General features: G+C 38.8%; 1 non-coding gene across 1 annotated transcript; it reads left to right on the forward strand.

Annotated features, from left to right (window-relative positions):
- Nucleotides 1-13,193: 13,193 nt before the first annotated feature.
- On the forward strand, nt 13,194-13,268 carry Trnas-uga (transfer RNA serine (anticodon UGA)). Its single transcript has one exon. It is a non-coding gene; the product is annotated as a tRNA-Ser (tRNA).
- The last annotated feature ends 335 nt before the right edge of the window (nt 13,269-13,603 follow it).

A 13,603-nucleotide genomic window follows, 5' to 3' on the forward strand; every position in this document is an offset into this window, starting at 1 on the left:
TGTGCTACTCTCCTAGACCTGAGTAAAGCATTTGACACTGTATATCGTAGTACTTTGATCATGAAATTAAGACACCACGGCATGGAAGAGGACACCCTGAAATTATTAGAATCCTACTTAAACAACAGAGTACAATTTGTTAGTGTAAATGGGCAGCTGTCAAACCCACAAACAATAAAAAGAGGTGTGCCACAGGGCTCCATACTTGGGCCCTTCCTGTTTGTAGTGTATGTTAATGATATGCCACAGTATTTACCCTGTAAAACATTCCTCTATGCGGACAATACAACTTTTATCAAGACTCTTGAATCTGTACGAGAAAAAAATAATATAATATTTGAAAAATCGGTTCATTGGTTTAGTGCAAACTCCCTATTCATAAATGAAACTAAAACTGAGGAAATATTCTTTAATTTGAAGGTATCAAACAAAGAAAATAAGTCCGTTAAACTGTTAGGAATGATGATCGACCAGAAACTTAGCTGGGATAAACATATCACATACGTCTGTTCTAAACTTTCACGTGCTATGATCCTACTTTATAAGCTTAGGAGTAATGTCAGCCAAAACTTGCTGCTGCATTCATATTTTGCTTATATCCACCCCCATCTTTCATATGGTATTCTGCTCTGGGGAAATTCTCCCAATTCAATATCAATTTTCAGATGGCAAAAAAAAGCTCTTCGATGTATAGTGGGTTTATCTCCTAGAGATACATGCAGGGATCATTTCAAAAAACTTAACATCATGACCGTTCCCTGTTTGTACATCTATTATTGCTTATTACACGTAAAAGAAAACATAGCTCAATATCCCCTTAGGTCATCTGTCCACAACCACAATACAAGATGAAACCACATAATTGATCTGCCATACTCTAGACTGTCCAAGATACATAATAGTTATAAATATGTAGGCCTCGAACTGTTTAATGTGCTCCCTAAAATTGTACGAACAGTATCTAAAAGTAAATTTAAGACAACATTGGGTCAATGGCTCAAAGGTAAAGCATTTTACTCTCAGTCTACCGACTGGTTTGATGCGGCCCGCCACGAATTCCTTTCCTGTGCTAACCTCTTCATCTCAGAGTAGCACTTGCAACCTACGTCCTCAATTATTTGCTTGACGTATTCCAATCTCTGTCTTCCTCTACAGTTTTTGCCCTCTACAGCTCCCTCTAGCACCATGGAAGTCATTCCCTCATGTCTTAGCAGATGTCCTATCATCCTGTCCCTTCTCCTTATCAGTGTTTTCCACATATTCCTTTCCTCTCCGATTCTGCATAGAATCTTGATGAATATCAAGATTGTAATATGGCAGATTTGCTGTTTTAACATAGAGAAAGGTACCTCTGCCTGTAGTAGGAACTAAATTTGGAAAAACAATATCTAACATGTAGGCATAATAGACCTATTTCGAGTGCTCTATATTTGTATCAATAGCTTAGGATAATGACATAGTATTATCAACATGTATATGATAATGACATAGTGTCATCAACATGAATACTCCTCGCTTAATATAAATCTGTATAATGTTTTCTTTTTTATTGTAAAATTAAAAATATATAAAATTCCAAATGTGTGCTATTGTACTACACTAACATTCATATGATTTATATAAACATTGTTATGAGAATATAACCATCTTTATACTGTAATTGAACTTATTGACGAAGCCCATTGTATAAGAAAATATTAGTTGGTACCTCACAGTGGTTTGCAGGGAGTAGATGTAGATGTAGATGTAGATATAATTGTTTTTACATCATTGAGCACTAATTTATTTTGCTTTGCAGACCAGTAGCTGAAAGTGCTTTGATCTTGTTTATCTAGTTATATTTAGTTCAGTAACTTAAAAAAAGTTGTGCATTATACAGAATCACTACATGATTATAAGCATATATTACATCCAAATTTGATGTTGGCTTCCTACAGGGAGCTAGACCGTAATTCACAACTATGTAATGACAAAATGCAAAAATTTCGTCTGTATATTATTATGTAATACAGAAGGAAGTCAAAATATGCAAAATGTGATGATTATTCTATGTACTCATCAGGATAATTGTAACAAATATCTGAGTAAAACATACTAAACTTCACTTCTTGAGGCATAAAGCAATATGCTAATTTATTAACTGAATATCAGTTTAGATGTCTAAGACATTTACATGCAGTTTCTTTGCTTTTCTACCTTTTAATATCAATTATAGGAAACTAGAAGCTACTATTCACTTTCCAAAACCATGTAAGACGTTTTTGAAGTCCTTATGGTAAAATATTTGCTGTGAAACTATTAAATTATTGTTTGGTTGTGTTCTGTGATAATGAGTTGCCTTTCATTAGGATGCTTTTACCCTCAGAAAATAAGTGCTTTTGCCTATTTACTTATTGACAATAACAAATAATTAATGTAAACCTCAGAAAGTACAAGCTGTTTGGTTTGCTGAGAAAGCATCCAGTCAGTGACTTGTCAGTGCTGAACACCATCTTAAACAGTGTCTGAAAAACTTTACACATAATAATGTCATAAGTGTAAATATTCCACAATACCATAATCTTCTGAAATGAATATGGGCAAAGCAGGAAGGAGTATGCTGCACAATAATCAGTTTATCAGATTCTGTAGATATTTCAAAACTGTGAAATTTGTTGATACAAGCACTATAGGATGTAGGTTTCATATGCAATGTGCACTACACCTGAAAGGCTTGGGGAACAATATCTGGTGAATTTGACAATAAAATAAATCAAAATCACCAAAATAGTTTCAATACTAAGCTTTTCATAGCAACTTCGCCATCAATCCCAACAGGAAGAACAACAACACTACTAAAAGAGGTCAAACCAGCAGCACTGTCATCAGTGCCAACAAAAAATGTGTTAGTAGCAAAAACTGCAAAAAGGTGACTAATCAAGAGATGGAACCGGGGATAATGAATTGAATAGGAAGAAAACTATACCTTGTCATCATACAAATGATTTTTTAGTCAAAGACAAGAAAAAACAAGAAGTCTCCAAACAAAACAACATTACCACATTCAGCACAAGCAGTAGCACCACAGAGGCAGTACCAGTACCAACAGCTAAAACATCACAGCAGAAGCAGTGGCTCCACCAACAGAAGCAGTTCCATGAAACCCATTAGATGCTACACAGTCAGCAGGAACAGGAATAAAGTTAACTAGAAGCAGAATACCCACAACCCTTCCAAATTTTTGGTATCCTGCCTTAACAAGAGCCCAATTTTATCAAAAGTATAATGCAAACTAATCTGTCAACTATTTAAAATTGATCAGTCAATCATTCCTTATTAAAAGTGATCACAGGCAGGAGAAACATCAATTAAAAGTAGTGCAGCCATACAAAGGAATCATAATTCTAAGGTTGCTTCCAAAATCTGAAAAGCACGAGAAACAAAAGATTAGGCTTACAATTAATATTCTTGGAAAGCCACTTAGAAACCATAGATTTGCTTTGTGTTGCTGAGAATTGTCTTAAAGATGATGAAGTTGCCTGCTTTGCTCTTTCAGGCTACCACTGTGTAACTTAGTTCTGAAAACTGACAAAAGGAGATGGCTTACTAATTTTTGCCAGAGACAGTGAAGAGTGTAATCCCATAATTTAAGCCAAATGACTGACCTATAAAAAAGTTTTGAACATGTAGTGGTAGGGAGTAAGTTCTTGAAGCTTTTAATTATATTCTTCTGTTGAGCATCTGATGGTACAATACCTCTCTTTTAAATGATGAAATAACTACAAACCTATCTCGATATTATCAAGCATATACAAGGTTCATGGAAAGCAACTGTTTACTGAGGTCTCATCAGTTTGGCTTTCATAAAGGGAGGCCAATAACTGGGGTCCTAAATTCATTTCTAAATGAAGCTTATAGTGCACCCAGCGACACAAAAACATATAACAGGAGTGTTCCTTGATCTCATAAAGGCTTGCAATTTATCGACCATGAATTATTTCTGGGTAAACTGCTACATATTAGAATTAATGGAAAATGCAAATAATCATTTAGATCATATCTCTCAAATAGATTACAAAAAGTTGTAATCACCTCAAAAAATGCTGGAGTCATACCATTAAAGGAGCAAGCTAGGATCCACACTTGGTCCACTTCTGCTTATTATGTTTGTCTTTAAATATGTCTGCTTGTGAGATGTCTGCTTGTGTCTGTATATGTGTGGATGGATATGTGTGTGTGTGCGAGTGTATACCCGTCCTTTTTTCCCCCTAAGGTAAGTCTTTCTGCTCTCGGGATTGGAATGACTCCTTACCCTCTCCCTTAAAACCCACATCCTTTCGTCTTTCCCTCTCCTTCCTCTCTTTCCTGATGAGGCAACAGTTTGTTGCGAAAGCTTGAATTTTGTCCACTTACTTATGCCAGGCCCCTCACTTTTATCTTTCCTGTTTGGCCATCCTCGGTCTTTCATTTTCCAACATATACTTCTCATGCATAGGCGGCATCTGTACTCCAGATGAGCGGCCTGCCAAATGCATCTGTACCCCATGTTAGGGGCGGCCTGGAAAGTTACATTGCCAATCCGTTCTGAAGCAAGCATGGTGATTATGCTTCTCACCTTTGAGTCATAATGTGTGACAGTAAGGTAAAATGTTCCGGAGTTAAAATAGCCCCAAGTTCAGATCTCCGGCTGGGAGCTGCTTTAGTGTCACAGAATCCTAAGTTTACAAACCAAGAGAAGCAGTGCCTTCAAATATGTACATACAATTGTCATATGCTGGTGGGAGATGACAGATTACTGGAAGTAGAAGAGGAACTAGAGAAAATAAACTGGGACATCGTTGGTTTAAGTGAAGTGTGCCATAAAGGCGAAAACTGCCTTTGCTTGAATTCAGGGAATCTCTTATATTACTGCAGAGAACCAAATGGAAAATTAAATGGAGTTGGATTTTAAATAAACAAAACCATTGTCGACAAGATAACAGTATCAGAAGGATTTTCAAGCAGAATTGCACGCTTAGTTCTAAAAATATTAGACAGATATAAGATCAAAATAGTTCAAGCATATGCACCTACATCTGCTCACTCAGATGAAGAGATAGAATCTTTCTACGAATGTCTCGAGGAAGCCTATGAAAAAGACAGAGATTGTTTTTATAAATTCATAATTGGAGACTTTAATGCCAAAGTTGGAACATACAAAGAAGGTGATTCAGTGTGTTGGCAAATATGGAATACACTAAAGAAATGATAGAGGTGAGAGATTGGTACAATTTTCAGAATGCATGAAAACACCTATTATGAATACATTTTTCAAGAAGCACCCAAGTCATAAATGGACTTGGAGGAGTTCTAACTCTGAAGTGACTTCATTCTCACCAATTGACCTAAAAAATTAAAGAAGTCACTGTGTTAAACAGGTTCAAGACAAGCAGTGATCATAGATTAGTAAGAGCAAGATTTGAATTTCATACAAAATATGAAAGATTAAAACTAATTAATCAAGAAAGTAAAATTTTAAATGTCAAAAATCTTGGAAAACAGAAATAGGAATTTCAAGAAAGAATTCAGAGAAAATTAAAAGAATGTGAAGCAGAAGTATTATATGTACTAATCATGACAGCTGAAAAAGTGGGTGGCTTACGTAAATCTCAAAACTAACCCAAGAAACTGACAAATAAAACAACAGGTTTGATGGACCAGAGAAGAAGAATGAAAGTTGATACAGACAAAGATAAGATAGAATATGCAGACCTGTGCAAAGCTCTGAGAAAGAGCATGAAAGACGACATCAAGAAGTATGAAGAAGACATGCTAAAAGTCAGTCTTGAGAATAAATCTAGTTTAAAGAAAGCCAAGCGAATGCTTATGATCAGAATGAATCAGCTAATAGCATTGGACACAGATCAAGGCTGAATTACGGACAAGGAAAAAATACTTGAATATATTGGAAATTTCTATATTAACCTATACAGTAAAGTCAATGATGATACCTTGATCCTAGATGAATTGGATGCTTCTATCTCCCAAATTACAGAAATACTCCCATCAGAAGTCAAACATGAATAGAAAATACAAGCAAAGGGACTGCTCCAGGTAGTGATGACCTCCCAGTAGATATTCTAAGGCTGATGGATGAGGAATCCATAAAGCATTTAGCTAAGATATTTTCAGGTTGTTTTGCACTGTGGAACATTACCAAGAGACTGGAATACAGCCAAAATAATTCTAATACATAAGAAAGGTAGTACCAAAGACATAAAGAACTATCACCGTATCAGCTTACTCTCCATAATGTACAAAGTTTTCACTAGGATCTTGACTACCCGATTTAGCACTACACTCAACCAGGCTCAACCCATTGAGCAAGCCAGTTTCCAATCAGAATTTAGCACAGTTGACCATATCTTCAAACTATGGGAAATAATTAGTAGAACAAATGAGCACCATGTACCCCTTTGCCTTGCTTTTATAGTCTTTGAAAAGGCCTTTGATTCAATCAGTCACCCAGCTATGTTTGCTGCTCTAAAAGAACAAGGAGTAGAACAGGGCTATATCAAAATCCTGCATAACATTTACAAAACCTCTACAGCCTTTGTGAGCATTGCTGAAGATACTTATGAATTTCTCATTGAAAAGGGTGTAAAGCAAGGTGATTCTACATCTCCCAAACTATTTTCAGCAGTCTTAGAAAAAGCCATGGCTAAACTGAATTGGGTAGAAAAGGGAATTCAGGTTCTTGGAAAAAGACTGAACAACTTGAGGTTTGCCGATGATATTGTCTTATTTGCAAATGACATAGAAGAACTTCAAGTTTTAGTTAATAAAGTTGCATTTGTGTCCTCTGAAGTTGGACTAAAAATGAACATTGATAAAACCAAGATAACGATCAATGAATTGACACCTGAAGGAAGTATATCAGTTGGAAGCACACAACTACAAAGAGTCACAGAATATATGTATTTGGGTCAACTGATAAACATGAGAGGAGATTTAAAACCAGGAATATTACGATGAATTAAATTGGGCTGGCAAGCTTATGAGAAGCACTCTTCAGTTTTAAAATCTAAGATGTCGGTTGATCAAGAGAAATCTATCTTTGACCAATGTATATTGACAGTAATAACTTATGGCTGCAAAACATAGACATTAAAAGAGTTCATTGTTGGGAAGCTAACAGTAGTCCAAAGAGGAATGGAAAGATCAATGTTGGGTTACCCAAAAAAAGACAGGAAGAGAGCAGTTGAAATAAGACGAACAACAAAGGTCACTGACATAATGAAAAGAGTGAATACACTGAAATGACAGTGGGCTACTCATGTAGCTCGAACAAAAGATGGTAGATGGTCTAAACAAGTCCTAGACTGGAGCCCAATTTACCAAAAAAGACCTAGAAGAAGACCACCAGACAGATGGCACACAGATTTAAGGAAGACAGTGGGATTCAATTGTCAACAGGAAGCTCAGGATTGGAAGAAATGGAAGATCTTACTGGGATGCTTTGTTACATGCCAACTCAAAGAGGCCACATCATTAGAACTCGCTGATGAAGATGATGACACACACACACACACACACACACACACACACACACACACACACACACACACCACAAGGGGATATGTACATGCACAGACAAACAAATGAATACAATCTTAGAAAAACTGGATTATTTATTCAAGAGGAAGAGCTTCACAAATTGAACAAGTGACAAATGTATTGGTCCACCTCTGGCCCATAAGCAAGCAGTTATTCAGCTTAGCTTTGATTGATGGAGTTGTTGCATGTCCTCCTGAGGGAGATCATGCCAAATTCTGTCCAATCTTCAAATTAGATTGTCAAAATCACAAGCTGGGTGGAGACCCTGCTCATAATGCTCCAAATGTTCTTAACTGGGCAGAGATCTGGCAGTCATGCTGGCCAAGCTGGGGTCTGGTAAGCATGAAGACAAGCAGTAGAAACTCACACTTTGTGGGGCAGGCACTATCTTACTGAAATGTAAGCCCAGGATGGCTTGACATGAAAGGCAACAAAATTCATCATAGAACATTGTCAGTATACCACTGTGCTGTGGATGACAACTGAAGTGGTCTTGCTATGTAATGAAATCGCACCCAAGACCAACACTCCTGGTCTCGAAGGTGTAAGGCTAGCAACAGTAAGGTTGGTACTCCACTGCTGTCTGGGGCGTGTCCTGACTTGTCTTAGCTGGTCATCAGGATCATTTTGAAGCAGGATTCATCACTGAAGACAATTATACTCCAGTCATTGAGATTGCAGACCAGATGTACCCAACATCACTGTTTGTGAAAAGATGTCAATCACAGTTGGTGCGAGGGGCATTGTGAGCTCGGTCACGTGTCTATGAGCCACCTATTAATGGTCCTCGTGGTCACTGAAGCACCAGTTGCACTTTGGATCAATGATAATGATGAATCCATGACTCTGAGTGCATCTCTGATGATTGCTCAGTCCTCATGTTCTGTCATCTCTCCAGGTTGGCCGCTTCTTTCTATGATACAGTGTTCAGCCATGATTCACCCCTTCCTGCCAACATTGTCAAATAGCGGCATCACTCATATTCAAATGTTGAATGATTCGCCAATTCTTCCAACTGATTTCTTTGAGCTCAACTACACATCATCTCTCAAATGTTGACATCTGCCTATATTTTCCATTTACCTGTCTGCGAGACATAGTTTCTGTACAGCGGAGTACACAGAATGAAATTTGAAAAGACTTTATGCCCTGTCATCATCATTTCCCCTGAATGAGATTTTCACTCTGCAGCGGAGTGTGTGCTGATATGAAACTTCCTGGCAGATTAAAACTGTGTGCCCGACCGCACTTGCCTGCGAAAGGCAAAGGTCCCGAGTTCGAGTCTCGGTCGGGCACACAGTTTTAATCTGCCAGGAAGTTTCATCATTTCCCCTGTTTACTACCCTTGCCAAGGGTGTGCTGCAGCATCACACTTTCACCCAACAGCCATTAAAGTTTACAATTTTGTGTTTTCCACTGATACCTGTATGAAGTTTGTGAACAATTTGCATAAGTCCTTCATGGTGATTTTTTTTTTTAATTTTAATTTTTATTTTTTTTTTATGGTGATTTGTCTCCAATTATGTAATTGTGCAGTAGTGGATTTCTGCATCTATTTATGCTCAGTACGTTACATATTTTTATGTTCAGAGTTAACTGCCAGTCCCTACACCAATCGTCAATCATCTGCAGGTCTTCCTGAAATTTTCTGTAGTCTTCTGGCATTTCCACCTTTTTACAGACAACTGTGGTATCCACATATAACCTCACAAAGCTTATGATGTTATCTACTAGATCATACATATATTTTGTAAACAATAACACTCCTGACACACTTTTTTGAGGCACTCCTGAAATTACCTTTACATCTGCTGCTTTTGTTCCGTTAAGGGCCGACTGCACCAACGCCGATTAAAAAGGAAAATAACCAAGGGTCCTGTGATCACGGTTAAAATTTAGTCATGATTAAGTTGTCTCTGTGCTGCACCAATGTTAAATGCCGATTACCAAAACACGGTTAGCTAATTGGGAGTTTGACCAAGGTTAACTCTGCGTTTTACAGAGGAAAGTGCCCATATACATGCAAAGATAATGATATTCACTGCCTGCTTGTGGCAAGGTTGTTGTAACCGCCTTGGTCTGTGGTACTTTTGTGCACTTTTCATATTGTTGGCGTAACGTGAGCGTAGTTACTGCACTATGGAGAACAAGAAAAGGATGCCGAATTTTTCCAAATTTGAAGTAGACATACTCTTGTAGTTGCTTGCCTCCAATTGAAGTATATTAGAGTGTAAAAAAGGAATGGTTGCACAGTTAGGGATAAACTGGATGCATGGGAAAATCTAGCAACACAATTTAATTCAACTCCAGTCAAGATTAAATTTTATTTGAATCAAAAATCAATAAATATCTGTTACTAATGTAAATTAAAACACAATTTTTCATGGTGCTTAGATTAATATTTAATAACAATTCAAGATACACACACAAAAATATCAACTACTGCAAAATATATCCATTTCAGGTGTAACATAAAGAAGGCCTGAAAGGCTTAAAACGTGTTATGAGAATTTGAAGAGGAGGTTGCAGAAGTATTTGGCTGAAGAGAAGGTTCAAGTCTATAAAACAGGAGGAGGGAAGGCAGTACTGAGGCATAGCACCGTATAACGATCCTGCCTTGGAGGCGGTTAAGTGGGAGATGTGTCTCAGAGCTGGATAGTGACAGATGGTGATGCGAGACTGGACGTGCACGTAGTTTATGTATCAGCCGATAGAGGACAATATTGGATAGGGAGACTGTGATTTTATAGTTTTGATTGTGCCCACTAGAGTGCACTAAAGTAATAGAATGTTTTTCATAAACTGTTCTAGTATTTTCATAAAGTGTTATTATTTCTTTTTGTGTATGTAAAATGTTATAAATGTGTTTTAGCAGTATGAATGATGTGTGAGTGTGGTTTAAGGTTAATATGAAGATAATTGTTTAATGAGTTATGTAGTAGGATTTAGTGTGGGTACATTTCGAAGAAGTATGGATATGGACAAAGGGGATTTTTGTAGAATAGTTTTGTAAAGTAAGTTTATGGCAAAGGGAAAGTTAATTCAGGTATAAATAACAATAGTAAATAACTTTATGCATAAGCAAAACTTCAGCATATTAGATAGTTACGCCAGTAAAAAGTGTCTCTCTATTTTGCGATTGGTTATTGAGGAAAAGCGCGGATTGACGCGGGAGAATGTTGTTTTGCTTTTGGCTGTTGAGTAAACTGACCAATGGTAAAGCAGTATTCTTCACACGCCTTTCTCTGCTGGTAGAGAAGACTTAGAGTATTCTAGAGGAGAGTCAGAGCCTAGACATGAAACAGTTCGGATGTGTGTAGTAGTAGTTCCAATGGAAATGATAAGTTGCCAGATCTAGCAGTGTTTCATACATCAAAAGTGTGGTAAAGTGACGGCATAATTATTCTGATGGACTTGTAGAAATTTCGGAATTTTTAAGTGAATTTTGTGACGAGAAAAGACATATATTCCACATGGCGTATTGAGCAGGTCGGTGGCTAAGAACTGTGACTGCATTAGGTACCGGCAGACTTAATATTTGGCGAGCATTCCCGTTCAAAAACAATCAGTATTTTTGTAGCTATTACGTTTTCGGAAAATGCAACACCATAAACTTGAAAACGTGAGTGGAAGGGATTGTGAGTGACTGTGTTAAGACTAGCACGGGCTTGGCAGTGATACTTGTTCACCTAAGTTTCAGAATATATTAATTGAGGACAAAATTTCCAACTTTTCATTTAGTGAAAAAACTTTCTCCCGAAATGTAGATTAGTGACTTTAATTGCGGCCTGGTTCATGTCGAAGTACAGTAGGTTTCACTCGGCTTCCCTACTGATGATATGCTGAGACAATGTTCACAGGTAGGTGCAGGTTCGTCGTAAAGGGATGGAAAGAACCGCGCCGCCTCAGTACCAGTACCTAAAAGGAGACCACACGAGGCAAAATTACTGGAAATAGTTGGCTCATCATTGAAGCCACTGAAAATTACCTGCGATTCGGATGCACAGTACAGTGTTACAGTGTAATAATGGACCTAAATGTAGATATAGTTGATGATGCAGCAGTTGGCGATGTCAGCAGTACCACAAACAGTAATGGAACTGTAATTGCTTCTGAAGCTGGCGAAAGCCTGATCCCAGCACAGGTTGTTATGGAGAATGTTCAACAACCCTTCTCCAAACCTTCAAGTGCAGGATCACAAGAAACATGTAACTGGAGAAGGATGACACTGAGACCAAAACCAACTTCCTCCTCTGCACTGGACAGTGTGGTGCAGAAGAAGGTGGAAGTATTCCAGCAGCAGCTGGAAATGATGAAGAGAGAACACATGAAAGAAAATTTTGGCACTAAAAGAAAAATTAAAATATTTGAAGCAGAAGAATTCTACCGAATGTAATGTAAATGTTTAAAAAACATTTTGTTTTTTGTGCACTATAATAATTTCCAATAAAAATAGTTACGTATTTTACATGTATTAAATAACAGTTTACTTCAGTGAAACTGTTCATCAACTATAGTGTGAACTGAAACTTCCTGGCAGATTAAAACTGTGTGCCCGACCGAGACTCGAACTCGGGACCTTTGCCTTTCGCGGGCAAGTGCTCTACCAACTGAGCTACCGAAGCACGACTCACGCCCGGTACTCACAGAGCAGTACCTCGTCTCCTACCTTCCAAACTGGCAGAAGTAAAGCTGTGAGTACCGGGCGTGAGTCGTGCTTCGGTAGCTCAGTTGGTAGAGCACTTGCCCGCGAAAGGCAAAGGTCCCGAGTTCGAGTCTCGGTCGGGCACACAGTTTTAATCTGCCAGGAAGTTTCATATCAGCGCACACTCTGCTGCAGAGTGAAAATCTCATTCTGGAAACATCCCCCAGGCTGTGGCTAAGCCATGTCTCCGCAATATCCTTTCTTTCAGGAGTGCTAGTTCTGCAAGGTTCGCAGGAGAGCTTCTGTAAAGTTTGGAAGGTAGGAGACGAGGTACTGGCAGAAGTAAAGCTGTGAGTACCAGGCGTGAGTCGTGCTTCGGTAGCTCAGTTGGTAGAGCACTTGCCCGCGAAAGGCAAAGGTCCCGAGTTCGAGTCTCGGTCGGGCACACAGTTTTAATCTGCCAGGAAGTTTCATATCAGCGCACACTCTGCTGCAGAGTGAAAATCTCATTCTGGAAACATCCCCCAGGCTGTGGCTAAGCCATGTCTCCGCAATATCCTTTCTTTCAGGAGTGCTAGTTCTGCAAGGTTCGCAGGAGAGCTTCTGTAAAGTTTGGAAGGTAGGAGACGAGGTACTGGCAGAAGTAAAGCTGTGAGTACCGGGCGTGAGTCGTGCTTCGGTAGCTCAGTTGGTAGAGCACTTGCCCGCGAAAGGCAGAGGTCCCGAGTTCGAGTCTCGGTTGGGCACACAGTTTTAATCTGCCAGGAAGTTTCATATCAGCGCACACTCCGCTGCAGAGTGAAAATCTCATTCTGGAAACATCCCCCAGGCTGTGGCTAAGCCATGTCTCCGCAATATCCTTTCTTTCAGGAGTGCTAGTTCTGCAAGGTTCGCAGGAGAGCTTCTGTAAAGTTTGGAAGGTAGGAGACGAGGTACTGGCAGAAATAAAGCTGTGAGTACCGGGCGTGAGTCGTGCTTCGGTAGCTCAGTTGGTAGAGCACTTGCCCGTGAAAGGCAAAGGTCCCGAGTTCGAGTCTCGGTCGGGCACACAGTTTTAATCTGCCAGGAAGTTTCATATCAGCGCACACTCTGCTGCAGAGTGAAAATGTCATTCTATAGTGTGAACTGCTCGTCCTGGTAATGTGTCATCCCGATACATTTGTTGAGCAGGAGGCATTGGCTCATTATCGTCGATATCGGGACCCCTCTCACTACGTAATAGCCACAGCAGCTGCATAATTTCTGTATCTTGTGGTGGCTCTTCCTTGCTTGTGCTCCTTGCAATATTATGCAAGACAACTGTACTCACTATAATTGTCATTGTCTTTTGTGGATTACACCTCATTTCCATAGATAAAATAGGGGAGTCTCCTCTTCCACAAA

Source organism: Schistocerca nitens, chromosome 4 (assembly GCF_023898315.1).
Source record: "Schistocerca nitens isolate TAMUIC-IGC-003100 chromosome 4, iqSchNite1.1, whole genome shotgun sequence".
NCBI classification, from domain to species: Eukaryota; Metazoa; Arthropoda; class Insecta; order Orthoptera; family Acrididae; genus Schistocerca; species Schistocerca nitens.